Source organism: Diabrotica undecimpunctata, chromosome 3 (assembly GCF_040954645.1).
Source record: "Diabrotica undecimpunctata isolate CICGRU chromosome 3, icDiaUnde3, whole genome shotgun sequence".
NCBI lineage: Eukaryota > Metazoa > Arthropoda > Insecta > Coleoptera > Chrysomelidae > Diabrotica > Diabrotica undecimpunctata.
Window position 1 is genome coordinate 93,634,109 of NC_092805.1, and position 23,736 is coordinate 93,657,844.

Consider the following 23,736-nt stretch of genomic DNA (forward strand, 5'->3'; position numbering starts at 1 on the left):
TCTGCTATGTCTTCTATCTAAAGTATCCATTCCATTGTTAAAAAAGAACGATGAAACGATTTGTCAGAATACGTATGAGGTCGCTAAGATTCTTGCAGAAACATTTTCTAAAGTTTTTGCTATTGAACCGCCTCAAAATCAGTTTCCTATCAAGTATTTTCCGAAATCAGTAAGCGCCATATTGACAAATTTAAAAATAACTCATCTCATTCGCTTGAACGAATCCTTTTCATGGACAAGGCGCCAACATTTTCTGTGTAATCGTATTTTTAGTATATGGAAGAGTCTCCCAACGGAAATTACAAATTACCTATCTATAAATTCTTTTAAAAACCAACTAGACTGTTACATGTTTGTAAACTGAACAATACTGTATAAAATTTACTAGTTCATCGTTTGTTTGCGTAGGTAACTAATTATTTTGTAATGTACTATTTTATTTTTCTTGTAAATGGGCTTATGGGTCTTTATGACCCCATGCAATCAGGTTTAACTTTTTAATATGGATAACACTCCTAGGAAAAGAGAAAGGATCATAACACTTAGTGAGCATATACCAATGACTCTGAGGGACATTGCAAAGGAGTGTTGTGTAAGTTTAGGTGCAGTAAACAAAATAATTAAACAAAAAAGGTAACAGGGTCAGTTAAAGTGCAGCGGAAAGAAAAATGTGGAAGAAAACGGAAGACTACTCCTCGAGATGAAGCCTTTCTTTTGCGCGATAGCAAACTTCATCCCAGAAAAACAAGTTATGACCTCCAGCAAGATTTAGAAAAGGCTGGAATAAAAATTCACGACTCAACGGTACGCAGACGTCTCTTAGAAGGAGGGAGAAGAGCGGTGAGACCGCAGAAGAAACAACTTCTGACAGCGCCTATGATGAAAAAAAGACTAAATTGGACAAAAAAAAACGCTCATTGGAGTGCAGAAGATTGGAGAAAAGTGTTATTTTCTGAAGAGATCCACTTCCTGTGCAGGGCCAGCAATCAAAATTCATACGAAAGGCAGCCAATGAGTCACTTTCAACTAGCCATATTAACCTAACAGTTAAACATCCCACCAAAAACATGTTCTGGGGCTGTTTTTCATACTCAGGAACTGGCAGTTTTATTCTTATTGAAGGTATGATGAACTGCAAGGGACTGCAATTTTTCAACAAGATTCAGCTCCGTGAGATGTATCGAAGGTTATGATGAAATACTTCAAGAATAATAATATTACCCTTCTTGATTGGCCTGGGAATTCACCTGACCTTAATCCTATTAAAAATGTGTGGGCAATAGGTAAGGCTAAACTGCAAAAATTTGACTGTACGACAGTGATTAAGGTGTGGTTTAGAGATGAAGCAATCACAAAAAATTGCAAACAATTAGTGAATTCCAGAAGAATATGGACTATCTTTGAACATAAAGAAAACTAAATTTATGGTAATATCGAAATCAACACAAAATGTCCAAAATTTATATTTACACAATGAAATTATCGATCGAGTTAGCAAATACAAATATTTAGGCACTTTTATAAATGAAGACAACGATAGCTCAGCAGAAATCAAAATAAGAATAGAAAAAGCCAGATCCATATTCACTAAAATGAAGAGAGTGTTCTGCGGAAGAAATTTGAGCCTTGAAATGAAACTTCGCCTGATGAGATGTTACGTACTTTCTGTGCTGTTCTACGGAATGGAGTCATGGACGTTGAAAAAGATTGATACCAAAAAATTAGAGGCATTTGAACTGTGGATGTATCGCAGAATCCTGAGAATATCATGGACCGAGAGAGTCACAAATGTCGAGGTCTTGAGAAGAATGAATAAAGAAAAGGAAGTCATATTTACGATCAAAAAACGAAAACTGCAATACTTGGGACACATTACAAGAGGCGAAAGATATGAACTGCTTCGAATAATTATGCAAGGGAAAATAGCAGGAAAAAGGTCCATAGGAAGAAGACGAAACTCCTGGCTAAAGAATCTACGGGAATGGTATAGCTGTAGCAGCAACGAATTGTTTTGGTCAGCAGTTTCGAAAATACGTATAGCCCTGATGATCGCCAACATTCGGAAAGAAGATGGCACTTGAAGAAGAAGAAGTGAATTCCATGCCTAGAAGTCTCTAGGAAGTCATAAAAGTAAAAGGAAGACATATTTAATACTAATTAATGAAAAAATCTCATGTAAGTATACCTAAATTTACCTTTGGCACAAATAAATCATATTTACAAATTAATTATGTTTGTTCACATTCGCATAACACCTGTTGTACATGTATGTACCACAGGTTGTAACGAGTCCGTCACTTCAATAATCCTTTAAACATTTTTAAATAAAAATTTTAAATCCATATTTCATTAATATTTCTTAATTTTGAATTTCTAAGTTAGTATTAAACAGCGACCCCAGCGGGCGTTTTAGGCAGACCTTCTTATCCGACTAACAAGTAAGAATTAGGGCGCATTCTGGTCTAAACTCTGGACAGAGGAAGTTCGTTGAACTAAAATAAGTAGGCAGGAAGAGATGAGCTAAATTTGTTTTAAGAAAAGTATTTTTTTTGGGAAGAAGATAAGAAAGTTTTAGTTTATTTTTAGTGTATACCATTTGAGTTATAGCCACTCTTAGCCGGTAAATGGATTCAATTATCAATAAAAATTATAAAAACCATCAGCCATTTTGATTCTTATATTGTCATGTTTCCTTTGATGGTCGATATATCTATCTGTAATTTTTCACATCTCATTTCATTAAGAAATATTCTACGTCTCAATCGAAATTTATAAGATAAAATCATATGTCCAATTTCTATTTTACTTTTCGGCCTTAAACAAACATATAATTATATATCTATTAAGACTATCTATAAAAATATCCTGTCCTATACCGTTCTTTGATATTATAAAATAGATCCATAGCATGCGTTTTCGTTTATAAAATTATCTATTTAATCAATCCATTTTACTTACTATATAAGCTACTATATAAACTATATAAGCAAGAATATACATAACATTCATCAATAATAATGCAAGTAAAAAGTGTATTAAATATCACGAAATATTTCGTCGAAAACAATGTTTTCGACGAAACAATGTTTTTTCAAACGGAAGTACATATTTAGATTCGTCTCGACGAGACCTTTCGATCCATATATACATTGTGGGGTCTAAAACTTAAAGTAAATTTTAACTTCCGGTCATCTCAAAACCGGAAGTGAATTTTTGTACCAAAAGTATATCTTAACAATCTCATACGTAATACTAATAATATTCCGAAAAAATATTTTAATTATCTAATATGGTTTTTGAGTAAAGCGGTGGACAAGAAAAGGGCTTAGCGTTTTAGTATATAAGATACCCATCATTTTTTTTAAATAATTTTAAATAACGTTTAAGGACTAATTGTCAATTCCAGGTTGAGTTTTTAAATACTCCCTTTCAACTCTGATGTACGGTTTTATGTGTACACATTTAATCAGAGAGTTATTATAAAAATTAAAATTATATCATTAATATTATTAAAATTTTCTTATATTTTATTATTTGTAAATTCAGATCATCAAGGATCAGTTGTGTATAACCAGGGAATTTTTTTTTGTATATAAGTAACTAGGTTGACTGTACATAATTGGTGGTGAGTAGTTATAAAAAAAAAGAATTAGACTGTATATATTTGGATAGGGATTAAATTTTTGGTGAAAACTAAATATTTCAATTAATACCTGTTTCCCTTTTTATTTCAGCAAACAGCTTTACAAGATACCTTGGAAAGTATAACGTTAATACTTTCCTGGCGCCCACTCACTTGGCGCCTTGGAGCAACTTTTATAATAACTTTTATTTACATTAGTTATATATATATATATATATATATATATATATATATATATATATATATATATATATATTGTTTATTACCTTGTCATTCATTTTCTTATTCTACGGTCTCTGTAGGGCATGCAAATTGGCCGAATCCTGTTTTGAGTATCAAGTAGTCACTCTCCGGCACCTTCTGCTAGCCAGCTATAAATTATTTGTTACCTTTACATTACACCAAATACTTGTGTTACATTACACATACCCATTTTTATTACATTGGCGTCCTAAACCTCGCAGTCCCACATTTTTTGTTACAAGGTGTTATCAGATGAGTACGCTCATCAAGCAACATCCATCCCTCGGGCCAGAGGCACTCTGACCCTAATAACACCCTTGGTGCATCAATAACTATTAAATAATTATTTTTTAAGTGATCATTAAGCGCGTATGGTAGGTCGGGCACTTATTTGTTTAATGAGAATTTAAACCAGCAAAAATTTGTGCCCTATATCCTGTTTTTCTCTCTTATACTCGCCGCAACCCGAGTGCCCGTCCTGTCATAAATGCATCATTAAAGATAAAAAACAATATTTTAAAATGAAATAGGCCCAATACTTTTTGGGAAATGATAAAACGATAATTGAACTTGAATTTAGGTCCTTGGTGAGTTCAAAAATATTGTTTTTTACTTGTGTTCTTCAGTCATGAAAATCGTAATTTTGCGCTTTTCTGTTTTAAATTATTTATACTTTGGAAACGATCAAGTTTCCAGAAAAACTCATCATCACCACGTAGCGCTACAACCCTGGGTGGGTCTTGGCTGACTACAACTTTTTTCCAATTTGTTCGGTCTTCCATCAACCTAGAGTCAAATGAAATGTTCATTTTCTGGAGATCTGCTTGGATGTTATCTCTCCATCGCATTCTGGGACGTCCGAGTCTTTTGCCTGTGGGAATCTCCTCCCATACCAGTTTTACAAGTCTCTCGTTATGCAGTCTGTACACGTGGCCTGCCCATCTTAGTCGCTGTGATTTAATTTCTTGGACAATATCGGCGTCATTCTAGAGTGCTTTTAATTCGATATTGGTTCTGATCTTATACTGGTTTGTGGTGATGTCATGGTGAGGTCCGAAAATTTTTCTAAGTATTTAACGTAAGACGTTCAAAGCGTCTGAGCTTTTCTTCGTTTGCTTTGGTTATGGTCCACGTTTCGCATCCGTATGTTATTACAGGTCTGACGATGGATTTATAGATTTTTATCTTTGAACTTCTTGTAAGATTTTCTAATTTTATGAGCTTATCCAGTGCGAATAGTAAGCGGTTTGCAGATTGGATTCTCTTTTTAACAGAAAAACTATAAGAGATTTATTTTGTTAAGAATGATCCAAAAAATTATTTACAATTTATTTAAAAAAAGTGTCCATCAAAATTTTAACAACATTTTGCCTTCTCTTTAACGTTATTTTTGGATATCTAATGAAAGTGATTATGTGAAAAAATCTCATGGAAATATTTTTCCGAAAGAACCCGAGCTTTTCGTCTTGTTTAAAAACCTTTCGCCTTGTCTATTGTCATCGAATGCGACAAATTCAAACTTAAAGGACTGTGCTAAGACAAAACAGTGAAGCAAAAAACTTTATAAAAGCAACTGATGTTTTCTACATCTAGTTTTTTCGTTTAAAATTGTATATGCCCTATATTAACCGATTTAAAGTACTATTTTGTAGTAGGTAATTACTATTGTAATTATCTAATTAACAAATATTTATACTTATAAAATCTATATATTGTATAAACAATATATATTGTTATAAAAACCTGTCGCTTACATCCATGCGACTTTATCTTTAAATAAAAAACTTATATAAATAAGATTTTGTGTAACTGAGCCGTTAACATATTTGTACAAACTGAAATTTAATAATAGTATGTGGACATTGCAATATTTTCATGTAATTTAATCCATTAATCTAGTTCAATGAATTTATCTCGCCACAGTTTACCGAAGACATATCATATATCATTTTATGTATTTACTATAAATACCCAACTAACGTTTAGTATATTTATCACTCAGTTTCTTAAACTACAACCAAATAAATCTTATCAAAAAAATGTTCAAACTTGTGTTGTTTGGTACTCTTTTCGCCATATGTAGCGCTAGACCCGGACTAGTAGGACATGGAATAAGTGCTATCGCTGCACCTGCAATAGCAGTGGCTCCAGCTATTTCTGTTAACTCGGGAATCAGTTCCCAATCACGCATCGACTACAGAACTCCAGTTGTAGCTTCCGTTGCAGTTCCCGCTGTTGCTACCTCTGTTGGCCTTCCAGCTGTTGCATCTGCAGCTTATGGAATCGGTTATGGAGGAGTAGTATCCAGAGGTTATGGAGGATATGGTAATTACGGTAATTACGGTAATGGTCATGGATATTAAGACCTGGCGTGTGTTAATTGTATGTAGTTATTAAATAAATATCTGCTAAAAAATTATTATTGTATTTTGCATTTATATAATAACAGTTTATCATTATCATCAAGAATGGCATTAAAACTCTTCGCGAATCTTTGTCGCGTTTACTAATGCCTTCTATTTGTACTATTGTTAGTCATGTGCCACTATATACCAGTCTCAGTGCCATTTGCTCTAGCCCTTCTTACTTCATCCTTTATCCTTTTTATAGGCTAGTCCTACAGCTCATCTTCCATCTCATCATCGTCATCATTACGATGCAATAACTCTCAAAGGTCCTCGACCTCGTCAGGCTTTCTGCCCCATGCTGTTCTGTCCCTTATTTGAATTTGCAGTTATTAACATCGATCTTCTCAGAATCCTGTGTTACCTCGTCTATCCACCTCTGATTTGGTCTACTACTATGTTAAAATACTTTTTCTCATGTTCTATTTCGGGGCCCAGGCTACATGTTTTGCCCACTGCAGACGGTTTCGCTTGATTGTAGTGGTAATATCTTTTCCACCAAACTTATGCTTATAGATATTCTACAGATCAAAATTATATCTGTCTATCATTGCCAGCTATATATATAACCTAATATCAACCTGATCGCTACAAAGAACAGGTCGAAAATATCATAATGACGCCCCAAACACATCAGGACTTTATACTTGCTGGCGACTTAAATGGCAAATCAATTATTTCATGGATTTGATATTCGCAGATTTATCTACTAATTGGATATTCGCAGATGAGGTGAGGTGAGAGTTAAAGTAACATATATATTACACTTGTGAATGAAAGTTATGCCAGGAAGATTGTGGGCTGGGATGTGTTTCACAGATACATCGTCTTTGAAACTGATATCATGGTCTCGAAGATCGGTCGGAAAAATAAAAGTAACCTTTAATAAAAAAGTTTATACAAGGGAGACAAGTAACCTACAAGAAGATAATACTACCAAATTCCAAGATTTTAGACAGAAAATTATTAATGTATACACCTTAATAGCTCCACCGAGAACATCATATATACAGTCCCATACTGCTTGAATGATGAGATCAAGATCAAGAGAGCCAAGTATTTTAATCTCAGGTGAACAGGACAAAAGTATAGGATCCCACAACACACTGAAAATTACAAGAGAGCTAATAAGGAATTAAGTAGAGAAATAAAACGGACGAAGGACGCTTGATGGCAGAATCTAGACACAGCACTAAAAGATTAAGAATGGAGTGAAGCCTATAGATTGCCACAAACTCATTAAGGACAAAGGTTCCGATAGAGGCTTTGTGCAAAAACTGGAAAGAAAAAGGTAATACCTTATTTCGTCAATTATAAGCGATAAAAAGTATTAAATTAGGAAAAGCATCTGGTCCTGATGGTGTTCCTCCTGAGGCGATAAATATCATCATAGAGAAAATCCTGAGATGACTGGAGGATCTTCAATGAACTCCTTCAGAAGCAAACGTTTCCCAAATAGATTAAACATGCAAGATTGACGCTTATACTGAAACCGGGCAGAGACCCTGAGACTGTCAATTCTTACAGGCCGATCTGCTTTCTAGGCAGCCTAAGGAAATTTTATAAAAATCTAATTAAAAATCATCTAGGAGACGAATTACACATCAAAAGTAGTGTATTTAGCAAACAGTTAGCGGATTCAGGAAATACAATCTTCCACCGGTGTGGTAAAAGAAATAACTGACACTGTAAAAAGGACTAGGAAGAAATGGGCCGCCCTCGTGATGTTAAATGTGAGAAACACATTCAACGCCAAAATAGGGTCACATCATCACCGTACTGGAAAAAGCAAATGTGTCAGATTATTTGTTTAATATAATTAAGATCTACCTCAATCAAAGGTATGTCATAAGTTGAAAAACCCAAAGACCTGGAAACATCAGCAGGTATACGGCAAGGATCCATATTAAGAGCAACGCTTTGGAACGTTCTATATAATGGGATACTAGAAATCGACTATGAAGCAGAGACCAAAGCTATTGCATACATAGAAGATCTAGGTCTACTCGTTCAATGTAACAACAACTTTAAGGTCTAATATTTACAAAGCACCTTATGAAAGTAGTCCATAGAGCAGAAGAGAAAACCGCGGCAATAATAAAAATTATTCCAAAAATTGGTGGTCCAAGTACCCTGAAAAGAAAAATATACCTTCAGGTTGTACATTCTACCCTCTTATACGACGCCTCAATATGGTAAGAAGCCTTGAAAATGGCTTTATATAAATAACTGCTTACAAAGGCACAAAGACCCCTATTAAAGATAACAAGCGCATACCGGATCTCTGCTACCATTGCCCTACAGGTCATAACGGGTACGCTCCTTATTTACTTCCTAGCAAAAGAAAGAGAAACTCTTTATAACAGAAAAAACGGTCATCTACCAGAAAAAAATCTGAAATACGATCACATATGCTCCAGATATGGTAAAATTATTGGAAGGCACAAACAGCAAAGGCCCAATGGATCACAATATTAATCCCTGATGTGGTTACATGGTTTAAATGTAGGTTCAGAAGGTTAAATTGTTATTTTACACAATTTCTCACCGGTCACGGCTCGTACACGTATAGAATAAAGAAGACTACAAATAATTTGTGCATAAATTGTGGCGTCATAGACGACGCAGAACACTGCATTTTTGTTTGTACTATTTTCCAAGGAGAACGAAATAACCTAATATCAAAGCAAGAAGTAATAACACCCAACAATTTGATACAAAAAGCTATGCGGAACAAAGTATCCTACGATGTTACTACCGACCTAATTACACAAATATTGAAGAAAAAGAAGACGCTAGATGAGCAAAACAGGAACAGGGTGGATGAGGTAATAAATCACATATAGTGCGGTCATGGGCTCTTATAGCCGGGCCACATGACGAAATAGACAACACCTTTACAGCCAGATCTATAACTATATTACGTACGATGTAGTTACGACCTCATGTACCTCCTTTTTTATTTTTGACATTCTCCCTTGCCAGGCCACACACATCTGCACTTTTATCATCCCATATTTTGTCTCTTTACAGTACTGTCTGTAGATGTTATTTTAAGTGGCTCTTATCGTTTTAAGGTAAGAACCTTCTTTCAGTTTTTTACTCGAATTCCCAGACTGTGCAAGGCATTCCAATATTTTGTTTACCGATTGAACTCATCCGGGGGTGCCTTGTCCGAAGAAGTGGTAGTTTTAGAAAGCATGTGATAGGTTCTAGCATTTATTACTCGCCGTATCGAATCCAACAGTACTAGGGACACCTTCCCTTGTCGGTTTAGAACCTGTCCACCTCAGTCTAAAAAAAAGTGCAAATGTTACAACCTAGAATAGTAAAAAATGCTAGAGATAAGTTGTTAGAAAAGAGAGAAAATGTTAAACAGTATTATAACACGACTCATGAAAGAGCTCCGTTACATCCGGATAATGATATGGTAATACAAAACTCAGCTAATAAAATGTGGTCTTCAGCTAAGGTCTACAGAGTCAAGGACCTAGGTCATATATATTACAAACAGACGGAAATACTGTTAGACAAAACTGCATTCAGGTAATTGTGATTACCTGATCACACCGAAAATGTGAGAGAGGTTCATCTTTCCACTTATGCTCTGACTGGGCCTTCTGATACATAAGCTGATTATGTTACAAGGTCTGGTCGCAGCATTAAGAAACCAATTAGTTTAAAATATTATGTATTTAAAAAAAGGGGATGCTGTATGTGACATTGCATATGTTTTTTTATAGGTATAGTTAGGAAGTTTGGTTACTATATTATATATTATTGTAAGTTAGTAACAACAAGTGGCAAGAGGCACACCCAAGTGCTCGGGATTGTCACTTGATGTTGCCGGAAGAAAATAATGCAAGTAAACTGATGTATTAGACAGACTACATGTTATAAAATTTAAAATATTAAATTGTTTATGCTGACAACATATATCTTTCATATATATATTTAGGGATTCTACAGTATTCACTGCCTTCCCTCGCTCAACCGTTTCCATCTCTCTCTGTTGTTCCATTCTCCATCGTTCAGTCCTCTCTTACTCATGGCGTCGTCTACTTCGTTCCTCCAGGATTTTCGGGGTCGTCCTCTTTTCCTCCTTCCTATGGGGCTCCATTCGGTTATTTTCTTTATCCATCTGCTGTCGCTAGTTCTTCTTACATGTCCATACCACTTTAGTCTTTTTTGTTCTATATATGTTAGTATGTCTGTTTCTATTGATGTTCTTTGCTTTATTTCGTCATTACTTCTCCTATCCATTCTTGTTACTCTGCAGCATCTTCGCAGGCATTCCATCTCTGTTGCTACTATCTTACTGCTGGTTTTCTTGTTTATGATCCAATTTTCAGCCCCATATGTCATAATACTTCGCACTAATGTTTTATAAATCTGCGTTTTTGTCTTCATATTTAGGTGTCTATCCCACCATACTGAGTTAAGTTGTCGGATTGCTGTTCTTGTTTGTCCTAATCTTTGTATAGTTTCTTCCTCTGTTGTTGCCTTTTTCGTGATTATAAACCCCAGGTATTTAATTCATTATAAATAAAAAATCTAATCCAAATAATGGGGTAAAAATAAGGTAAGAAAACCAAATTATGAATTGAATGCATTATCTAGAGCATTTCCTGAGTTGCGTGATTATTATAAACATAAAAAAAAGATCATCGAAAGCTTCTTAATTCAACCAAAATGCCACTACCAAAATTTAATAAACACATCTGATAATCCTTCTAAAAGTACTTGGAAAATTATATCTGATTTTTTAAAATGTAAAAGAGATGTAAACATAACGCTATCAAACGGTGGTAACATAATTACAGATTCAGTAGAAATAGCCAATAATTTTAGTTTTTTAAAAAGCATTAGAAGCAATTGTAAACATCCCAAAAAAGCCGATAGTACGTATATTTGTAACAACACTGTTTTGGATGGTCAACTTTTTCTTCGTCCGTACACTACATTAGAATTAAGCTAATTATTAAATTCTAAATATAACAAACTAAAAATCAACAAATCTCAAGTCTTTAATGAAATCACTGGGTTTGTACTAAAAAAGGTTGATTCTTTTATATTATTACCATTAAAATTTAGTTAACTAATCATTTTCAAATGGCCACTTTCCACATTATATAAAAACTGAAAAGGTGCTACCAATTTATAAAAAAGGTGATCCTGAACAAGTAAATAGTTACCGTCCAATAACAATTTCTTTGGTATTTGCAAATATCTTTAAATACAGCTATTTACAAAGACTTAATTAATTTTTACAGATAAATAATGTGATTGTTGGTAACCAACATGGTTTCCAGTCTAAAAAATCTACCCATATAGCAATTCATTTCTTTTATGATACTCTCAAAAGTTTAATAGATGCAAGGAAAGAGTCCTGTTGGGCTATTTCGTGATCTCAGTAAGGGCGTCGACTGTGTAATCACGAAATTTTAATTAATAAATTAAAAAATATGGGTATTTAAGGACGTGCATTGATTTGGTTACCATCTTATTTAACTGCACGTCGGCAATATTTCAGCTTTACCGAGAAAAGCAAAAAATCAAATGCGAACCATAAATCTAACTATATCGATATTAATATAGGTGTACCACAAGGCTAAATCTTAGGACTAATTCTATTTATTATTTATATCGACGATGTTGTGTCGGTTAACTCAGATGGATATTTTACAATATTTGCGGATGATATAAATGCCATAATTAACGGATCTGAAACGTCTTTTGAGTCCAAATGTAATCGTTTACTGTCGGGCCTTTACACCTGGTTCTATAATAATAACCTATTGTTAAATTCTCAAAAAACTCTTTTCATGCAGTTTCATAATAGGCAACAATGTGTTAACCCAATAAATTTTAATATAAAGAGTAATGACAGAAAACGTTTTACCAGTTAAGTTCCTAGGACTTCATATAGATGAATGTCTTAATTGAGGATAATATTGTGATGCACTTACCGCAAAATTAAACTCAGTAACTTTTAAAAATTAATAATGCTTTATTATTCCCAGGCCGAATCCCGTCTAAGATACGGGATTTGTTTTTGGGGAACAGGTAGTCATATTAATGAAGTCTTTGTTGCACAAAAAAGAATAATACGGCCTACTGCTGGTATCCCCTACAATACTAGTTGCAGACAATATTTTCAAAAATTTAAAATACTGCCCTTGGCTTGTCTATATATTCTGGAGACTTGTATATTTGTATTTAATAACCTGACAAAGACTTTTTAATAGACTACCAATGCATATAAAATTGTGTAAGAGCAGGACGAGCTTAAGCGAGAGCGCCCACCAAACTGGCATGACATGTATAGCAGTGACATAGCACGGGCATAGTACTGGCGTGGCAGGTAACGCACACTAAAGTGGCATGACATTAAAAAGCCTAGTTTTTTCAAAATTCATAATTTCGTCCTCTGGGGATGAAGTTATATAAACGCTTTTTAACTTAAATAATATGAACAAAACTTGTCTGCAACGTCAGTTTTGGGTAAATCCTTATTGAAAAGAGATTCAAGGGCACAGTGAATTTGATGTATTTAAAGAATTAAATATGTATCCGGCGAAATTTGGATAGTATTCAGTCAAAATATCTGACCAAACCATCAAGGAAATTATGGCTTAAAACAGTGAGTAGATACTGGGAATTTTGGAATTTGCCTAATTGCTGTTGCTTTATTGATGGAAAGCATATTAGGATTAAAGCCAACCGAAATCTGGGTCAGCATACTTTAAGTACAAAGGATATTTTTTTATTGTATTGTTAGCTGTGGTTGACACAGACGATCTATTGTTTTCGGTTGATATTAAGGAATATGGAGGAAATAGTGATGGCAGAGCATTCAAAGAAAGTGCATTTGGAAAAGCAGTAGTTAGCGACCTACTTGATCTTCCCGAACCTAAAACGTTGTCAGGAGAAAATATTAATGCAAGTTTTCCTTACTATTGTATAGCAGACAAAACTTTTCTCCTCTTGGATCGTGTCATGAAATCATATCCCAGAAGACAATTAACAAATGACAAACGAATATTTAACTACAGACTTTCTAGAGGGCGAAGATCTACTGAATGTGTATTTGGTTTGCTAATTTCAATATTCAGAGTATTGGAGACGCCAATATGTTGCAAATATTGACAAGATTGATAGCATCATTCAAGCTATTTGAGTGTTACACAATTTTATACGTGTTAATGTGGAGTTTTTACTAATACCACATTTCAATTGAAAGAACAAATTATAGCCAATAATTATCCAATACAAGGAGGGAGGTATCGCATGCCATAAAATGGTGCAGTAGAAATAAAATATAGACCATGTAATTTTTTTAATCAGCCTATTAGTACCCTGCCTTGGTAGAATGACCACTGTGTTTTATAGCTTTGTGCATACATATGCCTGAATAGGTAAATAAAATTAAGGTATGCTAGTAAAACGGTGTTTTTAGCTTAGTGTTTTTAGCCTTCATCTGTTGCCTTATTCGTTTTTTTTTTCTAATAAATATAGTAACAAATCGTTTTATTATTGTAAGCATTATGGTTTTACAATACAAGCTAACAAAATTTTTTTAGAACGAAAACTTTTTATGCAGTTTATTTTTGATTACGAAAATATCAGATAGATGAGCTATTAAAAATATATCGGCTCAATTTTAGGTTAAACGGATTAGTTTTATACCGGCTTGTGAGGGTATGACTCTGGTCTAGACAAAACTCTATAAGTCTGGTCGTGTTTAAAATATCTAGATAAAAATTGGGCATGAAAATAAAAACATACCATGTTTTAAACCACTGAAGAATTAAAACAGATCGTCTAATCAAAAAAGTTATTGATGAATAACTGTGAATGACTGACTTGTATTGTCATAGATATCTAAAAATTTCTCAATTAATGAGACAAAACGAATATTAAATTCTGGATTGTTTTCTATATTTATAGTTTTCAACAAACACACATACAAAATGCAAGTAGCACGTGGTGAAAAGTGGAACAAGCTCTATTTTTACGACGTGGCGTAGCAAGCAGCATGACGCCACTGTTACTGTCATGTTGATGTGCGCTGAATAATTCTTTTGCATTGGTTATATTTTAAGTAACATGCTAGACGCGCGCTACTTGCTACTTGTACTTGACACTTGTCATGCCGGTTTGGTGGGCGCTCCCCACGGTTAGTAATTACTACGGTTGCCTCTTCCGCCTAACCAATGAACATTAAGCCCGAAACTGTACTCTCGTGACGTAATTCTTCCCCTTCAACCAATCAACACTGCAATCGACCTGACCTCTACATTCAGTTTCAATCGCGAATAAATGGGTTTTGTATTTTTGTGTACTCTGGTGACGTAACTCAAGCATCCCCACCCCAGTCGGAAGAGGCAACCGTAGTAAGTCTACGAACCGTAGGCGCTCCCCACGGTTCGTAGACTTACTACGGTTGCCTCATCCGACTAACCAATGAACATTAAGCCCGAAATTAAGTCACGATGCAGTAATTTGAATCGTAACATTGTTAATCGTCAATTTTATGTCTTTGATGTGTGGAAAATAGTAAAGATAGTTATGAAATAAAGATGTCTAGTGGATTATAATACCTATTATGGAAAACTGTTGATATGTAGGCAGTTTGGTACTTAAAATTAATCAGAACCGGTTGTTAACGTTTATCCAATGTTAATGCAGGTTTTACGTAAATCTAGGACTTCAATCTCCATTTTACACTGAAAATTTGTCGCGTATACTGAATTTCCATCAATACTGGATTAACTATTGAATGAATTACCGAATTACATAACTATTTTTTCCATTTTTTTAAATCTTTCCTTGATTAATCATTAATGTCTAATGGCATTCTAAAATTTCATCAACATTATTATTACGTTAATACACAATGAAATCTTAAAGTTTTAACCTACCTTATAAAAAGATACGAAGACAATAGGTACGATGTACAACTACAATAAATAACGTTTCTTCGATAATTCAAAATAAGTTTTTATAGAAAACAACACCAAAATTTAAAATACAAAAATATAAGGTAAACTGAGATATTTAAGAAACGATAAATAATAAAGCAAATAATAAACTGAAAGATAATTACCCCGAACAAACTGTGATAATAAATGGGTTTTGTATTCTTGTGTACTCTGGTGACGTAACTCAAGCACCCCCACCCCAGTCGGAAGATGCAATAGTCTACTACCCGTGGGCGCTCTCCCTTAAACTAAATTTAAAGGAATTTTTGACTGCACACATTTTTTCTATTCAATTGAAGAATTTCTTCAATTTTAAATATTACTCATTTTGTTGTTAGTTTGTTTACTTGTTTCTTTTATTTAATTAATTGACCAATTATACACAAACTATCTTTGTCTAAAATGAAATAGGTAAGTATTTATTTTATTTTATAATGAAATAAGTATTTATTATAACTATTTATTTTATTTTATTTTATTTTATATATAACTACATATGCAAGTACTTGACAGACCCAGTCTTGTATCTACAGCTAAATTGATTGCATCGGTTTTACCGTGGTCTCTGAGAAACCAATGCTGAATGTTTATTAAAAGAAATCTTTCGATCAAATGTGACACTTCGTACTTCATAAGGCTTACGAAAGTTTTCGTAGTACATGGTATTAACGAGAAAGGTGGGTAGAATGAATGCAAATCAAGTTATTTATTGGGCTCTAATAAAAGATAGATTATCATTTTTTCAATTCTGTCCAAGTAATTTTTTTATTTACAAATTATTCAAAATTTCTAAAAAGTTAATTTTACCCTCTTGAACCCCCGTCAAGAGCAGGGGCGGGTATTCTTTGAATTTTTGAATGCCTATTCTAATTCCTAAAAATTAAAAGTTTTTTAAGGTAGCTTGAGTCTTGGTAAAAATGAAATTAATGAATGCTGAAACTAAAAATTGGAGCAGAATCAGATTAAGGAACTAGTTTATTTAAAAAAATTTCTCATTAAATAGATATATGACATTTTTGTATGTTTATAAGATCACTGCATAATAAACCAAAATTATAAATTAAACTTATTATTTTAAATTTTGTTTAATACACAGTTAACGCCTCTTCCCCCTCATTTCTTGAGCCCTTGTCAGAGTGTGTTGACACTCTAAATAATATTGGTTTGCTGCCTTCATTGTCTGTAATCCTGTGCCACATGGACGGCATCATGTAATGATTTTCCCACCAGAGTTTTCATTTGGTATGTCCATCGTATTGGAGATCTTGCTCTATGTCCTCGGCCTTCTACATTTCCTTCTACTATCAATAGTTCTATGCTCCTCGTTCTTTTAGGTATGTGGCCGAAGTAAATTAAGTATGCTCGTTTTACTTTTTTAATAACCTGTCTTTTATATGAAGCTCTTTCAGAATTGATAGGTTGGTTCTTTGTTCTCTCCAGGATATGCTTAGAATTCTTCTACAGACCCAAATTTCAAAAGCTAAGATCTTATTCCTATAGTTTTTTTTGAGTGTCTATGTTTCAACTGCGTATGTAGCAATGGGAAAAATAAGGGCATTGACCAACCTGAGCTTAGCATTCCTTGTTATTATTCGGTTTTTCCATATTTTAATAAGTTTAGCTGTTGCGGTTCAAGTAATTTCTAGTCTGCGCTTGATTTCTGATGAACAATCACCATTGTTGGTTCTCAGTGAGCCCTAGTACCTATATAAATCTGTCTCATCATCATCATCATTTTGGATTTACAACCCTGTGTGGGTCCTAGCCTTCCCAAGAATTTTTTTCCAGTCGTCCCTATCCATCGCCTTCCTCCGCCAAGCACGTATTTCCATATTTCTCATATCTTGATCTATGGTATCTAGGAATCTTGTTCTGGGTCTTCCTCTTCTTCTTTGACCAATAGGTCTATCAATGAGAATTTTTCTAGCTAGGTCGGTTTGCTCCATCCGCATTACATGGCCTACCCACCTCAGACGTTCTATCTTAATATGTTTTACGATATCTGGTTCCTGGTATATTCTATAGAGTTCAAAGTTGTATCGACACCATTTTCACTTACCGCTCTATAGATTCGCCTTAGTATTTTTCTTTCGAAACATCCTAACATGTTTTATTTTAACATATAAATCTGTCTACCACTTCGAAATTCGCCACTTCATGTATATTCTTATATATTACAGTTTTATTAAACAATATAAACCAATTATTGTCTCCTGTAATTGTGAAATTCGGGCAATTAATAAAAAATTCTACCAAAGCTATTATAAACAATGCAATTTTATTTGATATTGCAAATCCCATTTAACAAGAATAGAAATATAAAAAATTAATTATCTAAAAGTTTGACATATTTAGAAGTGCATACCGTAATATTTATTTATGACTTATTCAATATAACAATAGCTAATATTTAGCTTATATAATCTTATTAAATTAATTTTTCTCTAAGTGTGCTACTATTCTTTTTTTTTAGGTATGTTAAAATCAGTAAGGTATACAACACTTCCATTTAAATATTTAGTCCGGTCAATACATACACAATTAAAATATATGAATTAAATATAACGTGTATTCTTATCTATAGTAGACACGGAGGTAGAGGTCAGAATTGAAATAGTTCGAAAAGGATTTACAAAATTCAAGTCAATGTTTACAAACAAGAAATTGAGTTTGGTTATCAGATTGAGGTTGGTCGAATGTTATATATGGTCGCAACTGCTATATGAGGTAGAAGCTTGATTGAACTATAAAAGTTCAATCCGTAAAAAAATTGGATGGATATGGCAGTAAGATAATGAACACAATTAAAATAAAAAAAAACATCGTATCTGGGCCACATACTTCGAAACGATAAATACTCCTTTCTACACGTCATCATGGAAGGAAGAGTGGAGGAAAGAAAAGGCTTGGGAAGAAAGAAGAAATCTTCGCTGAGGAATATCAGAGATTGTACTAACCTCAGTGTTTAACAGATATTTCACGTTGCAATAGATAGGGAAGAATTTAAAGAAGTGAATTTCAAGAAGTACCCTAATGACTACCCCAATCACCTCCATGGAGGCCATAGTTATCCTCTAAACATATGTGGATAGAGCAGGAGATGAAGCATATCTTCTTCAGCTCGAGCTCAATGGGATCAAGTAAGTGGGGGGAAAGGTACCGGGATCAAATCTGGAGAGATAATAAAAAATCATCCAGAGTTGGAAATAATGCCAGATGGAATTCAACCTAAATATAATTTTAAGAAGCCATTTAGAGTCGTATTTCCAGGAAAATATGAATAAGAACGAATAAAATGAATCTCATAATGACAGATCTGACAGATAACCTGACTGCTCTAAACCGATGAAGGAATTTTAGCTGGAGTATATGGACGAAAACCAAGGCTTAGCCTTAGTGAAAGCCCAGTTAATCATGCCACTATCTTCCAAGAAAAAATTTATGCTATGTAAATATCCAAGCAGAGACTAATAATTTACTAATTAATTAGAATCTTTCGTTTGATTTAGATTCTGTTTCTTGCCTCTTTTTTTAACCAGGAGCCTTCGGTTTTCTTACTTTTTAATTTAAAGATTCTGCTAGTTTAGATTGTCCCAGTCGGGCGGTAGCCTCTGAATCGAAGGAAGTCAAATACATTTACTAGAGTGAAGTAAATCGAAGTAAAAATGATACAGTCGCTTAATTGTTTGTGCACGAATTTCGCTTAAAAGTTTTAAAAAGGAGAAGCAGCATTTCCAAAATGTGTACTATAAGCATTCAGAATTGTAGAATTTTTGCCTTAAAACAGATTGACAGTTACACAATAACCTTCTTTTGTGTTAATATACGAAGCCTTATAGCCAAACTCCAAATTTCAAAATAATTTATTATACTTTCGTCAAAGTTTAAATTTGCTTCCTGCACAATAAGTTGCAGGAATCTTTTTTTGATCATATTCATTACAGGTCTGATTTTCGCAAACTTGTCAGTTATATCAAGTGAAGTGTTGGCGGAACAATAAATGAACTTCATGATAGACAAATATTATAAAAGTGATCAATAATTTCATTGGCAAAAAATATTTCAAACACTTCGATGGGGATTTATTATTAAAAAGTGTATAACTCGATATAGGAAAACTCCTTTTACATATTTTAATATATCCACAAGGAATCAAAGTTCCTGTAGTTTGGCTGTATACCATATATAACAAAAATTTTTATTAAAAATCCTTTATAAAAGGTATATAATTTAAAATACCCAATCGAGCTATATCACAAAACGTTTTCGGAATCCATGTTCCATCATCAGTGCACCTAAAAAGTATATAACCACTTAATTAAAAAAAACGTGAAATTTAAATTTTAATCAAGGTTAATACAAAATGTGGTTAATACTTACTAGGTGGGTATACATGTATTGAGCCACTAAAAATGTGTCTCTTCTCGATGTGTCTCTTCTCGATACGATGGGTCTCCTCGTAGACACATCGTCTCAGGACCACCAACTTTACGTGGAGTCATACGTCGCCATGTTACCAAATTCACTGGTAACTTTAACGTCTTAGAATTTATCACAATATAATGTAATGTAAGTTTAAACAACAAATTGTAACGGATTTTTACCCACATATTTAGTGGCTCAATACATGTATACCCACCTAGTAAGTATTAACCATATTTTGTATTAACCTTGGTCAAAATTTAAATTTGACGTTCTTTTTAATTAAGTGGTTATATACTTTTTAGGTATACTGATGATGGAACATGGATTCCGAAAACGTTTTGTGGTATAGCCCGATTGGATATTTTAAATTATATACCTTTTATAAAGGATTTTAATTAAAATTTTTTATTTTAATATATATTATATATATTTAATATAATAATAATAATATATGTACCCTGCCCATCCCCATTCGATGACGTCAGTCATCTTGGTTCTTCCCCTGACCTCTTCGTTTTTCATTTTGTCTCGCAGAGTTATTTCTAACCTGAATCGCTCCATTCTTTTCTGTGTAACTCTGAGTTTGGTAGCCGAGACTTTTGTTTAAGTAAGTGTTTCTGCACCGTATGTCAACACTGGGTAGAGGCATTGATTAAATAGTTTTCTCTTCAGGCATATCGCAGCTTACTTTTAAAAGTTGTTCGCAGTTTTCCATATGCTGCACAATCAAGATCGTTTCGTTTCTTCAGTTCATGAGTCTGATTATTCCCGCCAATCGCAATTTCATGTCCAAGATATTAATATTTATCTACAAGTTCTACTTCTTGCCCACCAATACTGATCTTCTGGTTGGGTATCAAATTTGTTAATATTTTTGTTTTGGAGATGTTTATATTTAAACTTACATTTCCTGTAGCCACAACGAGTTCCTGTACCATGTCTCTTGCCATTCCTAAGTCCTTAGCTATTATGACTATATCATCGTTGAAACGTAAGTTGTTTAGATATTTTCTAAATTCTTAAAAGCATGTTTCAGTACAGTATTAAAAAGTTTAGGTGACATTGGATCTCCTTGTCTATACCCCGCTCTCTTTTTATGCGATTACTATTAGAATGTTATTTGACAGGGGTTGTTGCCTATAGGTATACATTGTACAATAATTTTGTATACCTATAGTCTAGCCTGCGTTCTTTAAGCGCCTTAAGTATTTTATTTAGCTTAACTGTGTCCAAGGCTTTGTAAAAAGCGACAAATATTAGCACTAAAGGTTTATTGTATTTCACTACTTTCTCTATTAGTGTTTTTATGCGTTGTAGATGGTCATTCGTTTCGTAACTTTTTCGGAATCTTGCCTGTTCTCTTGATTGATAAGTTTCCAATTTTCTTTCCATTCTTTTAACTATTATCCGCATTCAAATCGATACTACATTTGTAACCGAAATCTTTCCTTCATTCTCCGCTACAGGATGGTAAAATGCTATGTGTAATCCATATTGTTATACGGCATGGAGACATGGACGTTAAAAATATCTTCCAATAACAAGTTGTAGGCCTTCAAAACGTGGACCTTGCGAAGAATGTTCCACATACAATGGACAGATAGGGTGAGAAACGAGGAAGTCTTAAGAAGTGCAAATAGTGAGAGAGAATTACTTAACTTAAAGGTACGAAAAATAGTTATCTAAGCCATATCTTGAGAGGAAAAAAATAAGAGATCGCTCAACTAATCATCCAAGGAAAGATTGAGGGCAAAAGGGGAGTAGCTTGCAAACAAATTTCGTAACTAAGCTAGTGGAGACTTTAAAAGTAATGAGCGAGATTGGCATATATCTAATACAGATATGTGTAACATGATATTAATCATAGCTATTTTTCAAATGGCTCATACCTCAAAATTGCTATTTTTACTATTCTCTTTACAATTTTATAATATTTTCAATCAATTTTTTATTCACCAGCAGTTTCTCTAGGTGTATCTTTTTTAACCCTTTCTTCGTGATTTATTGCATTCTTTAGTAAGATCTTTTTACGTTTCCTTTACAAAAAATTATGAATCATTTCAAAAATTAAAATAACAAATTATGTTCAGTTTTGACATTTTGTATACCTATCGGCGAACCCCTCGTTAGGTACACAAATGGAATCTTCCGTTGTGACTGAATAATATATAAACATGTTTTAATAATAGGTATTGGTAAATGTTTACTAATACCTAACTAATAATAACTTTTTTTGTCGCACTTTAATACAATAGTTGAACTGATAAGTGCAAAAATCCAACATCGTATTTAAATGAAATTATAATTATATGAAATTATGAAAATATAATTAAATGTTATTTGATAGTAAATTTAATTAGTATATAAACTAAATAAGATGTTTAAAAATAACAAGTTATAATAAAAAATATTTTTAAAATTTAAATATATTTAAAATTACTATCACACATTTTGGCAACTGCTAATAGAGAAACCTTAGAATTGCTAATAAATTTTATTAAAAATGTAAAAGTAAAAATATAAATTAGTATAACTTTAGTGATTTATACATATATCTAAAAAAAGTGAGAAATCGAATCTTTTAGTAACAGATATTAAATTTTCAATTTAAACCTGCTTATAGTAAATATTATACATATGATGACTAGAAACGAATTTATTGAGAGTAGTAAATCGATGTCAAGAGCCGCTACTGTATGACGCTACCAGTGACGACGCCATCTTGTGCTAGCTCCGTGACACTCGCCTCAGTATTTTACTGTAGAGAAAAAAAGTGATACAACGCCAGTACAGAACCATCGCTTTAACAGAATCACTAACCATATGCAGCAATTACATAACTATTGGCCTTATTTTACGCACAGATAATAGGAAAATCGAGGGAACACAATATACCAAAACTGCTACGTTTCTAGATTACACAAAAGCTTTCGATTCAGTAACATGAGATCCCGTCTGGAGTGTAATGGGAAATGTGGGAGTACCTAACTGCCTACTTTACTTAGTAATAAATCTGTATAATAAAAACTGAGCCAAAATTAAAGTACACGGAATATATTTGAACGCGTTCAAAACAAAGAAATCTAGACAGGGCTACATACTATCACCATTATTATAAAACATTTATTCTGAATACATAATGAGGAAAATACTAGACAACTGGGATGGAGGAATCACTATAGGAGGCAGAATAATCAGTAACCTGCGATACGCTGATGACACACTTATACTAGCAGCAAATGAAGTCGAAAAGATCACCATCACCTACAAGACTATGCCGGATAGGCAAAGAATTCGGACTTTAGGTCAATACCCGAAAACGAAAATGTAAGTCGTAGACAAGGCAAATAATAATCTGTAGCAGATACACTAAGTGGCGAATTTTGAAGTGGTAGACAGACTTTATACTTGTATACTATAGACTCAATGGTCAATGCCCTTATTTTACCCATTACTACATACGCAGCTGAAACATAGACTCTTTAACAAATCGAAATAAAAGTAAAATCTAAGCCTTTAAAACGTGGGCCTACAATAGAATTCCACGCGTGTCCTGGACAAAACGACTTTTAATTCTAGACTTTTAATTCCTTTTAATTCTAGACGCCGAACCTTTTAATTCTAGAAGAGCTTCATATTAAAGACTATGGAACTATTAGTCGTAGAAGGAAAGGTAGAAGGAAGGAAGACCATGAGGAAGATCTCCAATAAGATGATGTAGACCAAATGAAGACTGGTCGAAACATCTCTACATGAAGTCGTCTATCTGGCGCTGGATCGCAGTTAATATAGACAGCAAACTAACAATATTTAGAGTTTCGCCACGCCCTGACAAGGGCTCAAGGAATGAGAAAAAGAGTTTGTTTTATCAGATATATCCTTAATAAGAAGGCCTTTCCTTTTTATAGTTTCAAATATTTCTTTATATTGAAGAGGCTTAGTGCATGCGTCATATCATGGTGTCGATATTTTGTTTGCTCTATCTTCTTTGTGACAAATATTTCGATATGGGATATATTTATTATCTGCTTTGTGC